The sequence below is a fragment of the Felis catus genome, chromosome F2 (genome assembly GCF_018350175.1).
Source record: "Felis catus isolate Fca126 chromosome F2, F.catus_Fca126_mat1.0, whole genome shotgun sequence".
In the NCBI taxonomy this organism is placed as follows: Eukaryota; Metazoa; Chordata; class Mammalia; order Carnivora; family Felidae; genus Felis; species Felis catus.
The window spans coordinates 76,657,489-76,680,156 of NC_058385.1; the positions used below are offsets into that span (position 1 = coordinate 76,657,489).

Consider the following 22,668-nt stretch of genomic DNA (forward strand, 5'->3'; position numbering starts at 1 on the left):
ATCACAGGTACTAAGACGCATTATTAGCATTGTGCGTAAAACTCCTCGTGGAGCGTTTTACTAATATTATTTCCCTTATTCTTAGCAACTACTTTATGAAGATGTATGGTCATTGTCATTTTACGGAAGGCAAAAATGATGCCCAAAGAAGCCAAGAGCCTCGCTCACGTTTATGCAATTAATAAGCGGGGGGGTGGGGTGCGGGGGGGTGGGGGATGGGAGGTCATCCCAGTCTGGCTCGGAACAACTTTATTCTGCCCTCTTTCGAAAGTGTGGGCGTGAAGGGTGGGGGAGTGGTGTGGCATGTTGCAGCGTGTTCTCGTGGAAATCTTGCGTGCAGGTGTAGGTCACATAGAGAATAGATAGGGCCAAGGTGGGACTCTGGTTATAGAGGTCAGAGTATGAGGGAGAGGTTTGGATCGGACTTCTGGACCATGGATGTGGCAAGATGCTTGGGGCTCTCTGAATACTCAGCTCCCGTCTGTTCCCCAGCCATTCTTCTGGTTTTGTTGGGGCACCACAACTAGGTGTCGGCGGGTTAGATGGAGGCAGTTGCATTATAAGCAACTTAGAAACGTTCCGCAGGACCCTACAGCCCTCACCTTGCTCCCTGCGGTGTCCTCGGAAGCCGTATGTCTCAGGTGAGGTAGCTGCAACATGGAAGCAGCCTGTGCCTCAAATCATCACGGCAAGGACCGTCCCTAAGAGCTACCTGACCCTCACGGGACTGTGACATATGAGGGAGAAACAAGCTTTTGTTGTGCTGACACACTGCGAATTGGCAGGACATCATTGCTTCAGGGTAACTTACCTGTTCTATCGTAACTAAAAAAATGTGATTTGCGTTTTCAGCAGAGGGAGGAAACTCTGGGCTCTCCGTCTGGAGCGGAGACCCAAGCTAGTCTGGTGTCTTTTGGCGACAATTTAAGATGTGAGCTGATGTGAAATTACTAGCATTCTATAACCTCTCGGAATGCCAGGACAGACGCCTATTTGTACTATATGAGTATTTTGTATACACTCGAGGCCAAGCAAATTCATTAGAACGTGGTGGATGGATGTACACTGAATAAGAAAAAAGATAGATGGAAGGATGAAAGAAAGAAAGAGTGATAAAGTTGTGTCCGAGCACAGAACTGAGGAGGTGTAATGGGAGATGGAAGGAGGGCACCTGACCCTAATGTCAGTAACACTGACGCAGGAGCGGTTATTTCCCCGGACGCAGCAAGACCTGTCATGTTTGACCGTCAGCCACTGTCTCCAAGGACCCAGTTCCCTGCCTGAGGAGCTGACAGCCATCCTCAAACCCAGGGGGAGCTGCCTGTAGACAAAGCCTCTCTTCATGGCTTTAATCTGAAGCATTTCCATTCTTTGGGGGACTGTGCCAAGAGAGCTTTTAATGAAAAAAAAAATCCACAAAACTGCATTTGAAATAAGCATTTTTCTAAAACTCTTTTCTCCACCCCCCACCCCGCTCATTCGGGAAAGGCAAGCTCTCAGTGTTTATAATGAATTCCTCACGCCTTTTGTTCACTGAACATTGACTGAGGGAACTTCGAGGAGGGTTTTTATTGTCCCCTGAGAAGAAAAACCGTATCGGCAACGTAAGCAGACTTGGTCAAGGAAGTGGGAGGAATGGGCGGTGACCTGGGCTGTGTGACCCCAGGGTGCTCTGAACAGGGCCCTGGGCCAAAAACACCTCCTTTGGAAAAACCAAGTGTCAGAGAATTTGCACTCGGACAGTTCTAGTTTGAAGAATGACAGGCAGAAATTATTGGGTTCTGGGCAAATATCGGTGAGATAAGCCAAGATGCTCAATGATCCGGGCTGATAGATTTATAATGATAATACATATACGGACTTTGATTTCTTCAAGTTCTGCAACCGGCATGAGCTCACGTGATGCGCAGAAATGAACCTATGAGTCACGGCTCGTTGTTCCCATTTTGTGGATGCGACAGATGCACGATTTATTATGTTCTGGCCGGTTGGGCATCTTAAGCTGGTTCTGGTCAGGGCTGTCCAAGGACGGTCCAGAGGCTTTCCGTGACAAACCATCACCACAAATAAATACCATAAATGCCACTGCCACCACCCCCATCCCCGCCACCATCATTATCCTCCCCCCAGCCAACACACGGCCATTACCACCCCCATCACCACCCAGGGCATTACTGTCACTCTTACCATCACGATGAGCACCCCCATCCTCACCATGCCTGCTACCGTCTCCCCACTTTTGCTCTCGGACCCCTCATCCCCTCCTTGAAGTAATACACATAGAGAGCCGGGCTCCTTGTTGTTTAGGTTTGGTCTTTAGAACAGTAGATGAGCATCATCCAAAGGCTTATTAGACGTGGAACCGCAGGCCTCACCCCACACCTACCGAGTCAAAATCTGCATTTTGGCCGGGTCCCTTGGGGAATCTGAAGCACAGAGGCTGAGAAGCCCTTCTGGAGCCACCTGATGGCGGGGAGGTACACGATGGAAAGACAACAATGGCAACGGTTATTAAAAAACAAACAAACTTGCGGTTTCAAAAATATTTACCACACAGACAAGGGAGGCAGGGCTCAGAACGGGGGTTATGTGCTTCGTTTCCTGCTGAGGGGAGAGGACGGACCGAAACGAGACCTTGGACTTTTTATTACAGCTTGCCATCCCTTACTGCCCGGGTCAGAATCCAGGGCCCACGCTACGGCCAGAATCCTGGGCGGAGGTGTGGGCAGAGGACATCTACGCGGCACAGGGAGCCTAGAGCTCAAGTTCCAGTGGACCGTGCAGAGCCAGTCACGGGATCAGAATCAGAGGGATCCTCAAGCAACATCACTCCCCATGTAATGGGAGAGAGATCCCTCTCTCTCTCTTTTTAAAAAATGTATGTATTTAGTATTGTTATTAAAGGGACTCTGTAAAGTTCATTTTGAGAGGGAGGGAAAGAGCACAAGCAGGGGAGGGACAGAGAGAGAAAGGGAGAGAGAATCTCAAGCAGGCTCCACGCTGTCAGCTCAGTGCCCGAAGCGGGGCTCGATTCCGTGAGCTGCGAGATCATGACCTGAGCTGGGATCAAGAGTTGGACGCTCCACCGGCGGAGCCCCCCAGGAGCCCCTTGGTTCCTCTCTTTTACATCATTCTGATTATGTCATTGCCAGCTTGAATCGCTGTCTTCCATTATTTTGACTACTTGTTTCGTATGGCTTCTCCCACTAGAATGGAAGTTCATGAGCCTGTGAACTTTACCCATCTGTGTGTGGCTGGATTCCCAGAATTGCTGCATAGAAGGTGCTTACCATACAGTAATAATCTGTATAATAAATAAGTGTGAGAAGATGGAAGATAATTTATTAACATCATTTGTTCAAGTCAGAAGGGTAGGAAATGGTCTCCCAGACACGACACTAGGCATTCTATACGTACAATCCTTTATGCTAGGAATTCTCTTATTTTTTTCATGAGAATGGATGTCCCAAGGGACAGAGCTAGTTAAGGACCCAAGATATTTCCACAATAACAAGTTTCTATCCCTACCAGACCTAAGACGTGAATATGGGTCTGTTGACCCTTCTGTGATTTTTTTTAGATGCAGGGAAATCAAAAGGAGGAAGGGGGGAATAATTTGTTCATAAAGCATAAGGCGTGTATTCACTAGGCATAAACTCCGTGCCAGATAGAGAGGGAAACATTTCCTGTGCTTTATCTCTTTTAATCTCCCCAACAACAAACACGGAACAGGCACTGTTGTCTCAAAGTTTTAGTGAGAAGTCGCTGAGCCCAAGAGCTCTTGTCTGGGAAGTAACTGATCCATATTTTGAGCGCAAAACTGCTTTGTTCCAGAGTCTGTGTTCTTTCTCACATGCCATTTTATCTTCTCGTTCTTTCTTATTTAGAGGAACAGCTCCTTCTATGGAATACTCGGTGAAATCTCCATCCATCCACCTGAAGTTTTACCATAAGGAAGACAAATTGAAACACAGGAAGCTGATTTCAGAAACTTAGTTTGAAGCAGTCATTCTCATGTGGTTGGGATCCAACCTGCATCTCCTGTACCTTCTGCCTCTACTGCCTCAGGTAATGAATGACTCCTTGACACGAGTTAGCTCCTCAGCCTGAAAAGAGGGCCACCTGTGGTCTCCATGCTTTACTTTCTCGCCAGCAAAGCTTGTCTGGACATACTTCAGGAGGATTTCCCATGAAGACTGAAATTGAATTGGATTTCTGATGGACACTGGGCGGGTGAAATCTCTCTCTCTCTCTCACGGGGTTTAGATTCAGGTAGACTGGAGTTTGAATCCCAACTCAGGTATTCACCTTGACATTTTGAGTAAGTGGGTCATTACTGCCATTCTCAACGATTCATCTACCTGGCTCAGAAGGTGGTTTTGAGGTGTAAATATTGTCATGTATTTTCACAAATCTTCAGAGGAAGCCGCTATGGCCGGACCCACACGGCTTAATCAAGTGATGAGCGAGAGAAAGCCCAGACCAGGGCAAAGAGAGGCAGATAGAAATATGCATTACGTGATTACATTAACTGGAATGTTCTTATGCAGTAAGAACTAATTTGGAAAAAGACTGGCTTCATGGTTTTCCAAGACACAAGATAGTTAAGCGGGTTATATAGCATTGAAAGACTTTAGAGGTAAATGGAGAAGAAAAACATTTAGAAAGTTTTGTTTTAATTTCCAAATGATTTGCAGTACCACTTGCAAATAATTGCGATGTTCATTATAAAAAATAACCTTACTTTTTGATTAAAACAGGTCAAGGGGGCACCTGGGTGGCTCAGTCGGTTGAGCGTTCGACTTTGGCTCAGGTCCTGATCTCACTGTTCGTGAGTTCGAGCCCCAAGTGTTGGGCTCTCTCGCGGTTTGTGAGTTCAAGCCCCGCGTTGGGCTCTGTCCTGACAGCTCAGAGCCTGGAGCCTGCTTTGGATTCTGTGTCTCCCTCTCTCTCTATTCCTCCCCAGCTTGCGCTCTGTCTCTGTCTCTCAAAATGAATATGGCAAACGAATGAATAAATGAATGAATGTTAACTGAATAAAGGTTAAAAAAACGGATCTAAAAAACTCTATGGAAACATAATTTTCAGGTACATTTTTTTTAGGTACATTTAGGTATATATTTTTTTTTCCTTTTGCTTTCTAACACACACAGGAATGACTCAAAGCCTTTGCTAATCTGCTTCCAATTACCCTGTGTTCTCAAAAGCACCAGCAGCACATTTCCCTGATGGTACATGTGAAATCTACGCTTCTCACTAACTCAGACCTCGGTCCCTGGGCAGAGTGTCAATTACCAAAGTTTTACTGGACTTGTCGCAGAGCAGAGAATTTATCCACTGGAAAAAGAAGGGAAAGAACACCCTGGGCCCTTTTAGGAGTAATTAATGTGTTTGGGATTGCTGTGGCGCTCTAATTGCTGGTTATAAAATGCACAGTCCTGCGACTGTCATCCCTGGGCGGTGGCGGCTGTGGCCTGGGTGCCCGCGGAAGGACAGGGTGGAGGGTGCCACTTACGAAGAGCGCTGTTTCACAGCCTCTCCATGCCAGGCCCCGCTGATTTATGTCCCCGGCTCCATGTGGAAGTCGGTGGCGATTTACAGCTGATTTATTTTGGCTGTGTTAATCTGAGCGACGTCACTGGGCCTCATGATTAAGTATTCACGGTCGGCCATAAATTACTCTCTTTCTTTGCTCTAGATAATAAGGGATTATTTTTCATCGCTTCTGAGTGTGAGTTATGGAGGGCAGTTACATCTCTAACCTCCTGCAATCTGTTCCTGGAAGGGTGGTGCGTCTAGTTCTCCCGCCTCGGAAGAAGTCAGGCTGCTTCTTCCTTTTTGCTCAAGTGAATGAATCGCTGCTCTTGGAAATTTGCCTTCGCAGCGCTGTCTGGTGGCGAGGAGAAAACTGGGTCGTGTGTCAACAGTCGTGGAAGTGTGCCACAGCCCTGCTGCGGACCGGCTGTGGGAAGAGCCAAAAATCCAGTGTTCCTCGTCCTCAGTCCTCAGTTTCCCACTCTGTCAACTTAGGAAGGGCGACGTGGTGGCCCCCTACCCTAAAGCTAGTGTGAGGGTGGAGGAGGACAATGGTGACGATACCAGGAGGGCACAGTAATGCTAGGAGGACAACTAGAACGATACACTTGCGTGTAATTGTGTATATGGGAGTGCGTGTGTACTTATATATGTAAGGTGCGTGTGTGTGTGTGTGTGTGTGTAGTTGTTCTGAACTGGCCTAGCCAATATTTTGTCTGGAATAATCTCTCATTGTAGAAAGCATACATAACTTTAGAATTTATATTGATCATTCACTGATAATAACGATCATTAATGAGCACGAACTGTATGCCAAGTACTGTGTCAAGGTTTTTTTTTTGATTTTTTAACTGTTTCTTTTTTATGTTTTTATATTAGAGAGAGAGAGAGAGAGAAAGGGAGAGATAGAGCATGAGCAGGGGAGGTGCAGAGAGATGGAGACACAAAATCTGAAGCAGGTGACAGGCTCCAAGCTGTCAGCACAGAGCACGATGTGGGACTCGAACCCGTGAGTGGTGGGACACTTAACTGACTGAGCCACCTAGGCACCCCATGTTTCTTGTTTGTTTTTGTTTTTTTTTTCTGTAAATAAGCTCTAGGTCCAATGTGGGGCTTGAACTCATGACCCCAAGATCAAGAGGCGCATGCTTCACTGACCGAGCCAGCCAGGCACCCCTGTGTTAAATATTTTTCAAAGATTACTCACTTCGTCCTCTGCATTGCCTAAGTTACGATTTTTTTAAGTTAATTAACTTATTTATTTTGAGAGAGACAGAGGGAATGAGCAGGGGAGAGGCAGAGAGAGACAGAGAGAGAATCCCAAGCAGGTTCTGCATGGTCAGTGCAGAGCGCAATGCAGGGCTTAAACCCACAAACTACGAGATCATGACCTGAGCTGAAACCAAGAGTCGGACACGTAACCGACTGAGCCACCAGGTGCCCCTAAGTTACTATTTAAAAAAAATTTTTTTTTACTTTACAGATAATGGCAATGATGCTCAGATACATTAAGACTTAAGGTCACACAGCTACACTGTGAGGCAGTGGGTTGAAACCCGTGTGTGATGGGTGCTATATAGCACTCGAAGCCCCTTATAAATTCCCTATACCTAGAATTTTAATGACTATTTAATTTTTTGTACAGATGGGGAACTGGATCTTTAGGGAAATGAATACAAACCACTTAAGCAAATTAGTGAGAAACCAGAACACCGGAGGTCCAGGCAGAGTTGAGCATCTCACATGGGAAGGTGCCAGGGGAACTTGGTGACAACCTGTTCTCAGAGTCTCAGGCCCAGGAGCTTAGGGCAGAAGGGATGTACTGACTGACGTCATGGGGAAGTCTAGAAGTGGAACCTTCCACAGGCACGGTTGGATCAGGGAGGACAGTGACAAGGCTGGGTCATCCCTTTTGTGGCTCCTCCTTCTCATGCATTGAGAGCTGATGGTTCCAGAAACGGGAATGAAATGCCCTGTCTTCCAACACCGTGTTGTCCCTCCCATGGTCTTGGCCCATCTTGCTTTGGGCCACGTCCTTGTCTCTCAAATAATCAAAACAACATCCTCTTGTGATAGAGGGAGCTCAGGGCTTGAAGGCGGCGAGGTCCAAGGTGAAATAACAATAGGAAAAAAATCATTTTCCGGCCAGTAATAAAAAAAAAAAAAAGCAAGTGTTCTGGAAGAAGGTTGAGAATAAAAAGGAGAGAAGACTTAGGGCAAGGAAAGGATAATTTTGAAGGCTTCCCTAAGGAACATCATGTACTTCAATGAAATACTATTTCTGCAAGTGTTTTCGCTTCTTTGTTTTTGTTAACATCTGTGTTAACAACCTCCACTCGTCAGATGGATGGGGCAGAGATAAAGGTATCAGCCCAGGAAAAAGGACTTTGATCTAAACTGGAAGATATTTCACCCGGTGCAGAGAAAGCAAAGTGTTAGTAGACGTGAGTCCATTACTCATGTGTGATGACTGGAGAATTCACACGACCCACAGATCTCCTTGATGGGCCTGAAATAGATTCAGAGCTTAAGACAAAGGCATAAAAAAATAAAATAAAATAAAATAGAGAGAGAGAAAGAGAGATGTGCATGGTTTTGTTGTTGTTGTTGTTTTTCTGTGGATGTTTTTAATGCTAAAGCATGCTACACATTTGAGTGATTCTCTTGGTGGAGGTCACCGACAGGTGGGGAGAGTCAGCCCCCAAAGGTGAGCCGACAGGTAATCAGCCTCTCAGACCGGAAGCCAGGGTCTCGCGTGATGTGCACGAATTGCACTGATCCCCAGCAGAGAGCCATCGCTCTTACAGATGCAGCCTGCTTGCCCCCCTGCGATTCTGGGGCTAACTCTGCATTCGGAAAGTTTGGGGTCAGGCCATCCCTTCTATGCTTACCTTGCACACAGCCCTCCCTGCTCCCTGCCTTGTCTCCTTCTAGGAGTAAAGGCCAAGGGACCCTCAGAAAGGGCTGCTTTACAAATGGAGGAGGATAGAGGAAAGGCAGACCCAGTGGATGTCTCATCAGCTGATTTGGGGCAGGCTCAAGTGAGAAGTGCATGGAGGATGCTTGGATGGAAACTTCTAGCAGCTATCACACCTATAGGTCCGGCAGCTCTGCGGACAGGTAGAGACTGAAGGGTGTGATTTAATTTTTATTTATTTTTTTTATTTTTGAGAAAGAGAGACAGAGAGAGCAGGAAGGGGACAGAGAGAGAGGGGGACAGAAGATCTGATGCAGGCTCTGTGCTGAGTGGAGGTCGGACGCTTAACCCACTGAGCCACCCAGGTGCCCCGGAAGGGAGTGATGTAAAAGTTGTGGGTGGCTCAGTGGGTTGAGCGTCTGACTCTTGGTTTTGGCTCAGGTCATGATCTCATGGTTCATGAGTTTGAGCCCCACATTGGGCTCCGTGCTGACATTGTGAACCCTGCTTGGGTCTCTCTCTCTCCCTCTCTCTCTTCCCCTCCCTCACTCATTCTCTCTCTCTCTCTCTTTCTCTCTCTCCCCCCCCCCACTCTTTCTCTCTTTCTCAAAATAAATAAGGAAACTTAAAAAAAAATTTTAAAGTTGTGGTGTAAGAACACCATGGGGAGAGAAGCATGGGAGGGAGGGCATAGGGCCAGCCCATCCTTTCTGAAGGCATAACATCACCTGGGAGGGTGGCCCACCCTTCCCATGACTTTCTGTGCCCAGATACTCATCACATGGCCACACCAGGCTGCAAGGGAAGTTGGACATGATGTCCATTCTGTGGGTGATTATGGGCGCGGCTACACTCGAGGATTCTTACAGACTGGGAGGGACAGGAAGACGCAAATTTAGGTACAACCAGCAGCTCGAACACAAGCAACATCCCCCACCAGACCCGCCCTTCAGACTAACACCTTCAGCCTGCATAGGTCTGAACGCCTGCTCCATATGCTTCATGACTTGCGAGCCGATGTGTAAATTGCCTACTCACTCTTTGCCCCGTGATTTTCATGTGTCGGCTCGACATGGTCCTTCTTTTTTACCACCTCATTCGGATTCATTAGCAGGTTCAAATGACATGAGGTGTCTTCCCTAGGCCCAAGGTCTCATGGAGAGCTGTCTATTATTAACATTGTTGCCTTACTTGTCGATAATTACTATCGTAATAAAACCTTTGTCTTACACATCTATTAATACTGCCAGTTGTTATTATTAAAGTTTTGCTCTCTTTTAGAGTTTGGCTTAGTTAACCACTGAAGGTACAGTTTTGCCTTTGCTGAATTGGCCAATTTCTAACGGAATACAGTATGCCGGTGGAAGGGAAATATAATCTGCTGCACACAATTACGTGTTACGGGCACTTTGCCCAAAATGAGCAGGCAGTGTCTCTTCATTGGTTTCTCAACATAAAGTAGGGCTCTTTTCATTTTTTATAGAGTTAAAATAATTCAGTTTAATATCCTTAGTCATGTTTACCTCTATCACTGTGATAATTACTGTCCGTCCATGTTATCGTGGGGACAGGGAGAGAGAGAAAGTATTAACGTAACATTGAAAGTTGTATCTTTCTCAAGAAAGCACACGTGTAACGGAAAGGATGTCCTGGGTTTTCTGGTTTCTTGTGACTCTGTGACTCTTTCTTTTTTTTTCAGTTTTTTTCAGAAGTCTTAATTTAAATTCCAATTAGTTAATATACAGTGTAAAATTAGTTTCTGGTGTACAATATAGTGATTCAACACCTCCAAATATCACCCGTGCTCACTTTCTAGTCATATGAAAGGCAGTGATTTTTAACAGGCCCGAATGCTAATTTGACAATTGGTCTCTGGTTCTTATAACGGGAAGTATTTTTTTTTCCTCCAGCATCGGCGTATTCCTTTCCATTTTAATTAGGGAGAAACTTTAAAGAGATACGATAGATTAGAATTTCAGCATCACCTGGATGTTCTTTCTCCTTAAGTCCATTCAAGTCATAGAGGAATATTAAAATGCCATAAACCAACAGCTTACTTACAATCTCTGTTTCTCCTGGATTAAACGTTTATTTGTTTTCTTTCCCTTTTTCCTGTTTTAAAGATAGTGGGATACATATTGAGCGTATCGAAACCAGCATAAAGAGAAAATGATTTTTTTTTAAATTTCTAATAATTATTAGTTCAGCTGCTTTCCCTGGCATGGTACACAACTCATCAAGTTTATAAACTATGGTTTAGAATCGTTTGTGCCCATTTCTCTCCAGGCGAATATCAAGAGTGTCAGATATAGCAAATGGCTTAGTGCAAAAAAGCACAAAAGGTTTTATAGGGAGTAAAGTCCAGTTTTAAGCTCAAAGCCTTCCTGACCCTGAAATCTGGATTTTTTGTGCTTGGCCACGCTGCCTCCAGCTTGCCTGCCTTGCTGGCTAGAGTCCCCCCGATGGGTAACATGACCTCCCTGGTCTATTTGAGCTGAGTCTGACTTCTTGAGAGCACAGCAATATTTTTTGCACTTATAGCCTATCTCAAGGCCATGTGGCACGATTAAGTTGATGAGTTCATTTAAAGTTTGCAGCCAGCATCCGTCCCAAGGGATTTCCTCCGAGAGGGTAAATACATCCCTCACCGCAAGACTCCCGGGCCTTTGGGTAGTGAGAGAACCAAGTTGGAAAACACATTCTTGTAACTTTAAAAATAAATTCTTGTCTGCCAACTAGAAACAGCCTCCTAATGTGCCACATCCCACATGCATTTGGATTTAATTTGTTTGCTTTTTCTCAGTGATTGCTCTTTAATTATTGCAATGTTGAAACAACTTGCTCTGTCTCCAAAAATTATGCTCCGGTAGGTGGGGGGAAGATGAGGGGTAAAGAACGGGAAGCCTGGGAGGCTGGGGTAGCAGCCGTCCGGGGTCATGGGTGTTCCAGGGCTCAGAGGCACGTGGTGTTCAGGACTTTTATCCCCGTGCTGTGACTCCCGAAGGACGCGATGGCGGTCCAAAGGTGATTTCCTGGCAGTCAATTTATAGTCTTTTGGAAAATCCCAAAATCACTTTTCCAAAGATATGGTGGACTAATTTAAGGTAAATTAAACTGGTTGGGTTATGTCAGCAGTGGAAAGAAGGTACAAATTCCACTCGATCCCAAATCCCTGCGATGAAGCTCGAAGCATGATGTCTCCGACTCTTGCCTTCACTCTTCCCTGGTACTTTCTTGAGATGAAAGGGTGAACCCCAGAGCTCATGTCAGATGCTGGGGCTCTTTGCTAATGCCGTGCGAATGTCTCCTAGGGCCCACATACACGCCACTGGAGTCTCTGTCTCTGGTGTCCTCAACACCAATGACAATTGGAAAGAACAAGAGCCGACGAGATGATTGTACAGTAATTTGCGTGACTTGGTCCCATCCATTTTTATTGAGAGCCTGGGGGCTCAGATAAGTTTAGTCATTTCCCCAGTTATGCAGCTTGGAGGGAGTTTGGATCCAGGGCTGTCTATTTCCAAAGTCTGTCTTTTTTGCATTAAAACAGATACCATCCTAGGTTGGGTTTCCGGCACCACAAGATAGGTGCGCACTAAGCTTGTCAGGGAGTGCTCTTGAGAACTTCTGTAAGGGGGTGAGGAAAGAGGACTGAGCCGAGAGGTTGCCCCATGAGGCACTCTACCGCACCAATCTTGTAGGGAGTTCTGGAGATAGGCTCACCCTTAGAGGTGTCCAGAATTGAGGTGGTTTTTGACCAGTCTTTGGCTTTAAGCTCCCCGTGGGGATGATGAAGGCCTTGCAATTAGGTCTTCTGTCTGGAGGAGTTCAGGTCCCTTTATATGCTGCCACAGCGGTCTTCTTAAGTTGATCAGTCAACCTCACGCTTTGACTGTCTTGTTTGAATGCGTCCACGAGTGAGCTGTTGCCCTCAATGATAGCTATCAATTACCATGACCCTTAAAAATCGCTGCTTTATCTGGAAACTTCCAAACACGGGAACATTTGCATCCACCAGTGGACTCTCTTCCACGGTTAGCCCAGCCCAGCCCCGCCTTGGGAAGTTTAGCCACTGCACTGTTACAGAAAGCAGGTCGCTGTTGGCATTTCACCTGCTGTGAGGGATGGGTCCCTCACTGCCGGCCAGCCAGTGACTGACAATGCTCTGAGATCCCAGTACAGAGTCACCTTTCTGGCACCACTCCTGACACCAGCTGTCTTGGGACAGACTCACTGGAAACAGACGCTGAGAGAGATTTGTATGCGGGGAGTCTGTTGAGAAGCACTCCCGTTTTCAAGAACAACACTTGAAAGGTAGTGACAGTCAGACTGAGGTATCTGGAGCCGGGGATTTTAGGCGAGGCAGGTGAGGAATTTGTGGCCGCCCATTGAACAGTCATTGGATGCTGGCTACTCCCTAGGAGGGCGCTTGGCTTTAGGCAAGGTGGTTCTCTTCATCACTTAGCCTCCCACACTCCCGAGGTAGGAAACAGGTGCCTTGGTCCTGAAAGGGGCAACTGGGAGGCACAGCACAGTGACCACAGCATCCTGTGAATTCTGTTCCCAGGTTGGCCAGGGTCTCGTACCGCAAGCAGATGGCTTTGCCTCTGGATTTCAGTGTCTTCAGCCGTAAAGTAGAAGCTCTGTGTTTGTGAAGCTGCACTAGATACATCCACGACCTCCCCTGCCTCCTCTTGTGGCCATGCCTGCCTGACCGTCACATCAAACACCACAGGATACACACACCCACTTCCTTTTGGTAAAGGGCTTTATAGCTTATGAACCAGATTTACACCCGCCATTTAAAAGTCTCAGCCATCTTTGAAAATGCCGCTACCTCTCCTCAGTGTATACATTAGGAAATTGAGATTTGGAGAGCCAGGCAGGTGGAGCAAGCTGACACAGGTTAATGCATTCAGGAGGCAGGACTCAGAGGTATTGGAAACCCAGTTACCAAATTCTGGGCTTCATGGTTTCAGCTGCCTTTTTAAAATGTCCTAAATTAGCCTCAATCATTAGTAAGTCTTTCAGGAAAATATGGTGGACCATGGTGATAAAAGAACTTTTTTTTTCAAAAAAATATGTTATCAGAAGAAGGGGTGCAGGGAACCAGCGCCATGAGCCAGCCATCACGTGATTTCACCCTACATCGTCTCTGTATTACAGATGACAAGATGGAAACCCTGGACTTATTTCTAGCCCAAAGTCATACAGCAGGGAAGTCAGAGGTGTGTTTGCAGCCCCCATGCGCCATGGCAACATGGCCTCTCCCTTGCAATCTCCACATTCTCAGGGCAACACAGTCCCAGTATCTGAACTGTTTTCTTGATGCTCTGCATTTGCTGACCAAAAATGCCCAGTGGGAATAGACACTGGAAGGCAATTTAGCCAAATATCCTTTTTAGCAAATGATTTATTTACTGCTGCTAGGACAGCATTTTCTCCTGTTCTTTCTCTGGCCCTCTGTGCTGCTTCCTGTTTTCGTGTTTTTTTTTTTTTTTTTTTTAATTTCTCGCCAGGAAGCCTCTTATCTTCGCTGACTGGGGGCCAGTACATTTTCTCCCCACAGCAAATCTGCGGCTAATGGGCTCCCAGAAGAAAAGCAAAGTGTGAAGCCACTCAGAAGCGCAACTGTCTGCTCTTAGAATAACCGAGTCATTTTTCCCTTTAAATTCCTAAGTGGGATGCCTCTTAATGACCTCTATTCCCTCCCACTGGCCCACTTTCTCTCCTACATCCATTCTTCTCCCAACCAAAGATAACCAAACAAACTTGGGTTATTTGGGGGGTAGGCAGTAGTTTTGATAAAAACTAGCATTTCCTTGGTCTTTGCATAATTTTTAGTATCTGTGAGGATGCATTGGGGAGAAAAGAGGCAACAGTAGAGGCACAAGGAAAGGGGAAGAAGACATATAATGGCCTTGCACCCTGAGCTCAGAGCTCAATATTACTACCTTCACCTTATGCATTGAGAGAATCTCGTGGTTAGTCGGTTGTCAACGCAGAACCAAACTTTGCCGAAAGCCTTGTCCTTTCTTCTCTCCATCACTCTACCTGTCAAGATGAAAGGTGTCACCCCGCTTGCCAGGATTGCAGAGGCTACCAAGTTGAATAAGAGGAGGTCCCCTAGAGTGATACCAACCTAGCTCACCCGGGACTCTTTTTCTCAGAGGTCATTCTGACCTGCTCCTTCACATCCTTCGGTCTCTGCTCAAGTGTCACATTCCTGGAGAGGTCATCCCTACCCACGCTATCCAAATGGCCTCCCCAACACTCTGTCTCCCCTTCCTGTTTTTGTTTTCTCTGTAACGCATATCGCACTCTGACACAGTGTATGGTATGCTTATTTAATTGTTTCCTGCCTTTTTCCCCTTGCTAGAGCACAAGCTCCTTGAGGCAAGGATATTCCACTGTTTTGTCCACTGTGGCATTCCCAGCACCTAGAAGAGTGCTGGCACCTGGTAGGTATTCGATAAATATCGGATGAGGAAAAAAATGAATACACGGGAAAAGGACCGCAAGGTATCTAGTGGTGAGACCCAGAGCTCTGTCTCAGCGCTGCCTTGATCAGTTTTTGTTTTTGTTTTTTTTTGAAACTTAGAGCCTGCAGATAAATCTCAGGTGGAAGGGTTTACACGTGAACAGCTAATGCGACACCCCTCCTCAGTCGGGATGGCTCCTGCCAGCAAATCACTAAATCAAGATGGGGACTTCTTATTCATCCTGTGAAATTTCACCCTTATAAGAAGAGGCCAGACAGCTAGCTAGCTCTCTTTCAGTCACATGGGAGCCCAGCAGGAAGATGCCCCTCTGGAAGCCAGGCAGAGGCACTCACCAAGAACCAGACAGTGCTACTGGTCTCTGACTTCCAGCCTCTAGACTTGGACAGCTGAGATTGTATCCACCAGCCAAGATGGTTTTGCACCTGGACCCCAGCCTCAAAGCACTAGATAGCGTGAAGCCATCATGTTTCTCCTGGTACTTTGGTACTTTGACTCTGTAGCTTTATGCCTCTCTTATTGACTCTCTAGCCTGTGCCTGAGTCAGTCTGGGCCTGCTAGAACAAATTAGCATAGACTGGGTGGCTTAAACAACAACCCACTTGTTTCTCACTGTTCTAGAAACCGGAAGCCTGAGATCAGGGTGCCAGCATGATCAAATTCTTGGTGAATTCCTTTTTCTTGCTGTGTCCTCACATGGCAGAGAGAAAACTAGCTCTCTGACTTCTCTTGATAAGGGCATCGATCCCCTGAGGCCTAATCACCTCCAAAGGTCCCATATCTGAATATCATCACATAGAGATTAGGGCTCAGCATATGAACTTTGGGGGAACAAAAACATCCCAGCTGTCATGCCTCATATTCCATTCCTGTAAGACCGTTATCTAGCTTCAGCAAATCTGATGTCGTGGGCTATCTCATTTCAGAGCAGAATATATTTTAATTAAGTATCCCGGAGAACAGTGCTTTCATGTTTCCGTGTCAAGATTCTGTTTTCACTGCCATTCGTTTCTTTTGTTTTTCTCTTACGATACAAGGAGAGATAATTTTAGTAGACTTCCAGACTAAATTCATTTTTTTTAGCAAGTCTACCAGATTTGGATTCTTTTTGTTGCGTATCTTGCAATGCTCAATTAATAAAATACGCGTTAGAAGGAGAAAATAGCTCCTGTCAACAATTTGCAGTTGAACTTATTTCCACCTTTTTCTTAGGACTCTGGAGGACCCTCTCTCCATAGGGCCTGGGAACAAGCAGCTTGCCTTGCACACCTCACTTGGCCCTTCAGAGTGGTCACATTGTTTCATCTGTATGGTGCGTCACATCACAGTGTGTGGCCTTTGAAGCGGCTAAGCTTGCCACCACAAGACAACTGGTTGGCCTCCAGTCGGGGAGCTTTAATAACTCAAGTCGGACTTTAATAACTCAGTCTAGAACTCCTCTGCCTATTTCTTGTCCTTTCTTGTTTGTTCCCTGGCTCTGCTTTAGGCTTGTCTAGTTCCTAAACCTTTTGGCTTAATCTCCAGCCTCTGATCTCATGCTGACTTCTTGTCTTGACCCAATTGGCTTGCCTAGTTTGAGTCATCGGCTCTTTCTTACAGATTGTTTGCTGTGTCTTAGAAGCTTATACTCATCTTTTCTTGGCTGTTCTTATTTCAACACTGAGGCTCAGCGAGATCCTGTCTCCAGTTCTAGGCTGCCTTGCAGGAGACACTCTGAGATGTAGAGAGAATGTTGACCAAGGGATTATCAACTTTTTAGCATATATTTTATTCCCTGCTACCGTAAGGAAGGAAGGGAGGGAGGAAAGGAAAGATTAAGTAAATAAAGAGAATAAAGTGAAGGAATTGTTCAAGCCATAACAAAAAATAAAACAGACAAACAAAAGATGTTTTGCAAAAACATTCAACAAGCGGGACTAGAAGAGAGTGCTCTCAACTTGGTATAAAGGGCATCTACGAAAACTCTTCAGCTAGCATGATACTTAATGGTGAAAGATTCGATGCTCTCTCTTTAAGATCAGGAAAAAGACAACAAGAATATCTGCTCTTGCCACTTTTATTCAACATTTACTAGAGGTTCTAGTTGGGGCAACCGGGCAAGAAAAAGAAATAAAGGGCATTTATATCGGAAAGGAAGAAGTAAATCTATCTCCATTCACAGGTGACATAATCTTTCATATAGAACATTCTGAGGAATCCTCTAAAATCTGTTAGGATTAATGAGTTTAGCAAGGTTGCAGGATATAAAACCAATACCAAAAGAATCAATTATATTCCAACACACTTACAGTGAAACATCAAAAAAAAAAAAAATTCAGAGAACAACGCCATTCACAATAGTGTAAAACAAAAGTCAAAGACAAAAGTGAAAAACCCATATTGTGAAACATTGCTGAAAATAATTAAAGAGATCTAAATAAATGGAAAGATATCCCATATTCATGGATTGAAAGAGTTAACATTGATAAGATGGCAATATTCCCCAAACGAAACTACAGATTCAGTGTAATACCTTTCAGAATCCCAGATGACTTCCTTGTAGAAATCAATGAGTTAATCATAAAGTTTATATAATCACCTTCACCCATTGGTCAAACTATACAAACATCCGGTTATAAAATAAAGAAGTCGTGAGGATATAATGTATAGCATGGTAACTGTAATTAATACTACTATACTGTATATTTGAAAGTTGCTAAGAGAATAGATGGTAAAAGTTTGCATCACAAGAAAAAATTGTAACTATGTGTGATGAGGGATGTTAATTAGGCTCACTGTGATTATTTCACAGATATACAAGAATAAAATCATGTCGCATACCTGGAATTAATATAATGTTGTATGTCAATTATGGATCAATAAACAGTGAATATAAATTCTAAAGACATTTTAGGGAAAATAACACACTTATTTTCCCACACAGGTTAAAATGTTCAGGCTAATGGAAAATGGAAAAAAAAATCATACATGGTCAAAACAATCCTGTGAAAGAGGAATCAAGTAGCTCTCACACTTCCAGATTTCAAAACTTACTACAAAGCAACAGTAATCAAGTCAAGAATGCATGGTACTGGCACAAGGCTAGATGTATATAGATCAGTGGAATAGAATTGGGAGTCCAGAAAGAAATCTGACGCCAACGGTCAGCTCATTTTCAACAAGGGCACCAAAACCATTCAGCGAGGAAAGAATAGACGTCAATACATGGCCAATAGACATCAACTAAATAGCCACACGCAAAATTATGGATTTGGACCCTTAGTTCACAACCTATACACAAATTAACTCAAAGTGGCTTGAAGGTCTAAAACTAAGTGAGAAAGCTATAAAACTATGAAAGAAAAAACTAACTTTTATATTTACTTACATAGGAACTTTTTTCCAGGTGCTTTTATTCTTTCTGATGGATCTGAGTTTTCCACTGATGTCATCTTTCTGTAGCCTAAATATCTTCCTTTAACATCTCTTGCAATGCAGGTTAATGTCCACAGATTTTTTCAGATATTGTTTCTCTGTAAAGGTCTTATTTTTGACCTTATTTTTGAAGGACATTTTAACTGTTTGTGGAAATTTGGGTTGACTTTTGTTTCTTTCGGCATTTTAAACATTTCTATTGTATATTGGCTTCTGGTATATCTGCTGAGCAGTCTCTCCCCCCTCTGTTGTTTCTCTCACTGTGGAGACTTTTTATTGTTTTGTTTGTGTGTGTGTGTGTGTGTGTGTGTGTTCTTTAGATTTTTGTCTTCATCTTCAGCTTTCAAAAGGTTGATTGTAACGTATCGATATTTGTGTTTCAGTTATTTATTTAACTCAGCAAACCTGCTGAGCAAATTCTCAGATCTGTATGTTAAAGTCATCATCATCAACATCACTAATGAAATTTGGGGACATCTTGGCTATAAATTAATTTCCATATTTTTTTTATGCCTCATTCATGGCTTGTGCTCTCTAGGAGCCTGGTTTCACATTATGGTAGACTTGGCAAAATTATCCTACGTTTCACCAAGTCCCCGATCATTAAAAAAAAAAAAATCATTTTCTGCTTTTTTCATCAGATTCAACATTATATTGATTTTTCTTTGAGTTCACGGACTCATTCTTCTATTCTCTTCAATCTGTTTTTACCTCCCACCTGTACCTGTCCTGCAGTTCCCACCTTGAAATTATCAGTATCAGCCTTTAGGGAACCACCCGATTTCCTGTCATGGTACTGACCTCATCTGCATGGTACTTTAGCTCTGGTTCTCCCCCTCTCCCCTCTTTCTTACTTGGGATGGGGAAATAATGTAAAATATTCCTTCCCTTTTGTAAGAAGGACAATGCTTTATGAGGCACACCCTCTTCAGGATGGTTTATGGGGAAGGGGGTCTGTTAGAGCGCTTAGCCAGCGAATGGGCCAGAAACGCACATTGCTTTATTATCTTCATCCACCTGCTTTTTGGAAGGATGAGGATTCACATTTCACAGTATTCTAATGTGTATCAGATTTTGCAATTTTATGAAGACCAGCATCCGAGATTACATATTTGATATTTATACACATTGGAAATGTGTATGAAAAAAGAGAACAAAGGGAATGTGTTTTCATGAGCCTTGGAAGGAAGGAGAGCTGCAGCTGGAAGAATTAGGGTCAACCTTCTTGAGAGCAAGAAAGATACCTGAGGACGGAGCCATACTTCACCGATTTGGACTTGGCGTTTAGTGCGTCACTAAATGCCTGTTTACTTGCTCCGAGTTTATGCCCTCGTGTAAAATAGATACAGAAGGAAATCTGTACGTACTCAATGTACCTCTAGTGGTCCATTTGGGGAGAGAGTACTCTAGTTGAACGAGACTGGGTTTGAAAGAAAATGACAGGTAAGTGCCGGCCTAAGAAAAGCCAAGCAATAAACAAATACAACATGTTTTGAATGAATGAATACATCACTACAGCCAAACTGTAATTACCAGTAACTACCAAAATCTATCATGTAAGTGCCTCATGGGTCACCTAAAGCTCTGGGTGGTTTCGTCACAAAGAGCGTTTCCTCTGGTTATGCAGAGGGAAGGAGCAGGTGACTTCACATACTGACACCCTCTGAGTGTCTCTCTCCACCCTGTTCTCACCCCGTAAGGAGGCCATGACGTCCAGTGCTCAGACTGGTGAGGAAGTCCCCGGGATGAAGCAGAAAGGGCGCAGGGCTTGGGATCAGACAGACGCCAGGGGTCTCCATGAACCTGGGAAGTTGCCTCAGTCGTACAGGACTTCACTTTTATCCCTGGGGAATGGGCTGGAAGCATCTTTCTGGCACTCACATGGTGGCCACCAACGAGCACACGCACGTGAACGTCTCTGAAGGCATTTTCACACCACACAAAGGAAATGTGAATGCACGGGGCTGCTGAACGCGTCCTGAGCGCAGATAGAGAAACATGAAGACGTACCAGGTTGCTCTTCCCAAGATTCCTAGTTAACAGGAAAATAGGAGAGGACGATTTTGGGTTTAGCTTCCTAAGTAATCTAGCGGTGAGTCTGAATCAGAAAACCTTTAAAATGTTTAAGGGAATTCATTCTCTATAAATTAGGTTAAAGGCTCCACAAAAAAAGAAAAAAAAAGTAATTTTCCATCGTGCTCCCTTCTGGAGGATATTTAACTATTGGGGGTTGTGATTCTGAGAACCCTCAGGCACATGAAAACTGTGGCCATTTCCATATTGGACCTCAGAGACCTCCTTCCGGAGCTGCTGTTTTGCTCACACCCTCCGGGTTGGAAAAGCCAAGTTGTTCTGGGCCAAGCAAATTATGTTTGGTAAAAACAAGAAAATAAATAAAATCAAGATAGAGCGATGCAGTCACATGAGGCTGAAAATCAGGGGTTTAGACGCTAGTCTCTGCCTGGCCTGCCAACGCAGCATGGCCTCGTGCCTGGACGCGAGAGAAGCCACCCAGGTGGGTTGGATCTTTCCTGCAGCACCTGACAAAATGTTGGCTTGAGGCTCTTCCTGCTGAACAGAGGGCTTTTCCCAGCGCCATCTCTCACCTTCCACTTTGCACATTCCCTTTACCAGGTGCCCTGAGTGCCACCCTGCGGACCTGTAATTGGACTCCTCTGTCTGGGCCACAACCTGGTTCCATGACACGCCTCCCTTTTGGGGTCCCTTTCTCCCCAGTTGCTGTTCTCTGATTACCCTTCTTGGCTTCGCGCCCCACGGATTCCTAACACTGAACTTGGAGGGGTGGTGCCCTGTCCAAAACCACCGAGGCTCGACATCCATCTGGGCGCTGGATTGTCATCCTTATGTTCAGATTCTACCTGCTTCCGGGAGCTCTCCCAACAGCGTACAGCTGTCTACTCTCTCTCTTTTCCAAAATCGAACCATATATTTTCTAGCACACGGAACTGAACACGCTATCTGCCCTACCTTATTTCCCTTATCCTCTATGAGCAAGGCAGGAGCCACAAGTGTCCATAGGACGACTCATTCTGCCCCTCTTCGCTGCTCTTCATGGATGACAGCTGTCATCAGATGCCTTTGCCGGCCCAGCCTCCTCTAACACAACCAGGTCTAGGACGTGCTTTCGTCTTCACGCACTGGGCTCCGGCACAAGTTGTTTTGTCTTTCTGGAACACTCTCTTCATTATGTGTTAGGTGAACTCCCGCTCATTCTTCAGGTTCTAGCCTGATCATCGCCTATTCGGAGACACCCTCCCTGTCACCTGCACGGCCCCATCGCTCTTAGTTCCCCGACCCTCAGAACACTTGTCTAGGTTGTGTTTAATGCTCTATGCAAGACCCTGAGCTTCATAATAGCAAGGACAGTGACAGCCAGCCGCCCTATTATCCCCAGCACTTACAACGGGGCTTGGCCTTTATTTTCGTTTAAGTAGAATAAACTAAATGGCCCACAAGCGATCAACAAACTTTTTATTAAACGAAGGAATGAATAACTAGTTGCGTGGCTGTGGCAGAGTGTTTCCATCTTGGTCACCCAAAGAGATTTGGCTCACGTTGGAAAATACAGCCAAGGCTCTCAGAGTTTCCCAGCTCCCGCAGGCCTCCTGATGTCGGGCAATTGCTCTCTCTGTGATGAAAACAGCAGGCATCAAGTCTACAAGCCTGTACATAAAAAGATCCATTATCCTGGGAGCCAAATGTCACTGCTGGAATGGCTTCCAAACGCTGCCAAAAAGAACATTATTAATAACAGTAATGATAATAATAGTGATCATAATAACACATATTAAATTTTAATTTATATGGCACCCAAGCTCCACAGCTCTGGGAGGGAACCACTCTCATAGCAGAGGGGAAAGAATAAAGCAAAACTCCCAATGAAAGGAAATATGATACAATTTGGGCAGAGCGCCAGGCTTTAAGCCGCTGTGTGGGGACAGAGAAAGAAAAGGGCCTCACCAGGCTTTGGACGAAGTCAGACTTGATGCGGCAGTTCTGAATTTTAGCGATGCAGCAGAGAGAGGTGGAAACACATGTTTTAGTCTCATATCAGGAAAAGCACCCTTCATCATTCCAATTAAAAGCATAGAAAATATTGCTCTGAGAGCCCTTGAAGGATGCAGGAAGGAAACCGGTCTAAAGGAAGTCTGAGCCTATGTCTATACTGGGATGTCGCGTCGCAACCTGATTGGATGGGTTGAAAGGTCAGTGGTCCACGTTGTGTCTGCAAGTAACAGTCGAACATTTGAGGAGGTGAAAACAGGAAAGTAGCTGTTTTAG

The 22,668-nt window shown here is 45.0% G+C and overlaps 1 long non-coding RNA gene across 1 annotated transcript; it reads left to right on the top strand.

Annotated features, from left to right (window-relative positions):
• The first annotated feature begins 243 nt into the window (after window positions 1–243).
• LOC123383208 lies at window positions 244–4,873 on the top strand. Its single transcript, XR_006592710.1, has 3 exons — window positions 244–802; window positions 2,654–2,878; window positions 3,888–4,873. It is a non-coding gene; the product is annotated as an uncharacterized LOC123383208 (long non-coding RNA).
• Window positions 4,874–22,668: the final 17,795 nt, after the last annotated feature.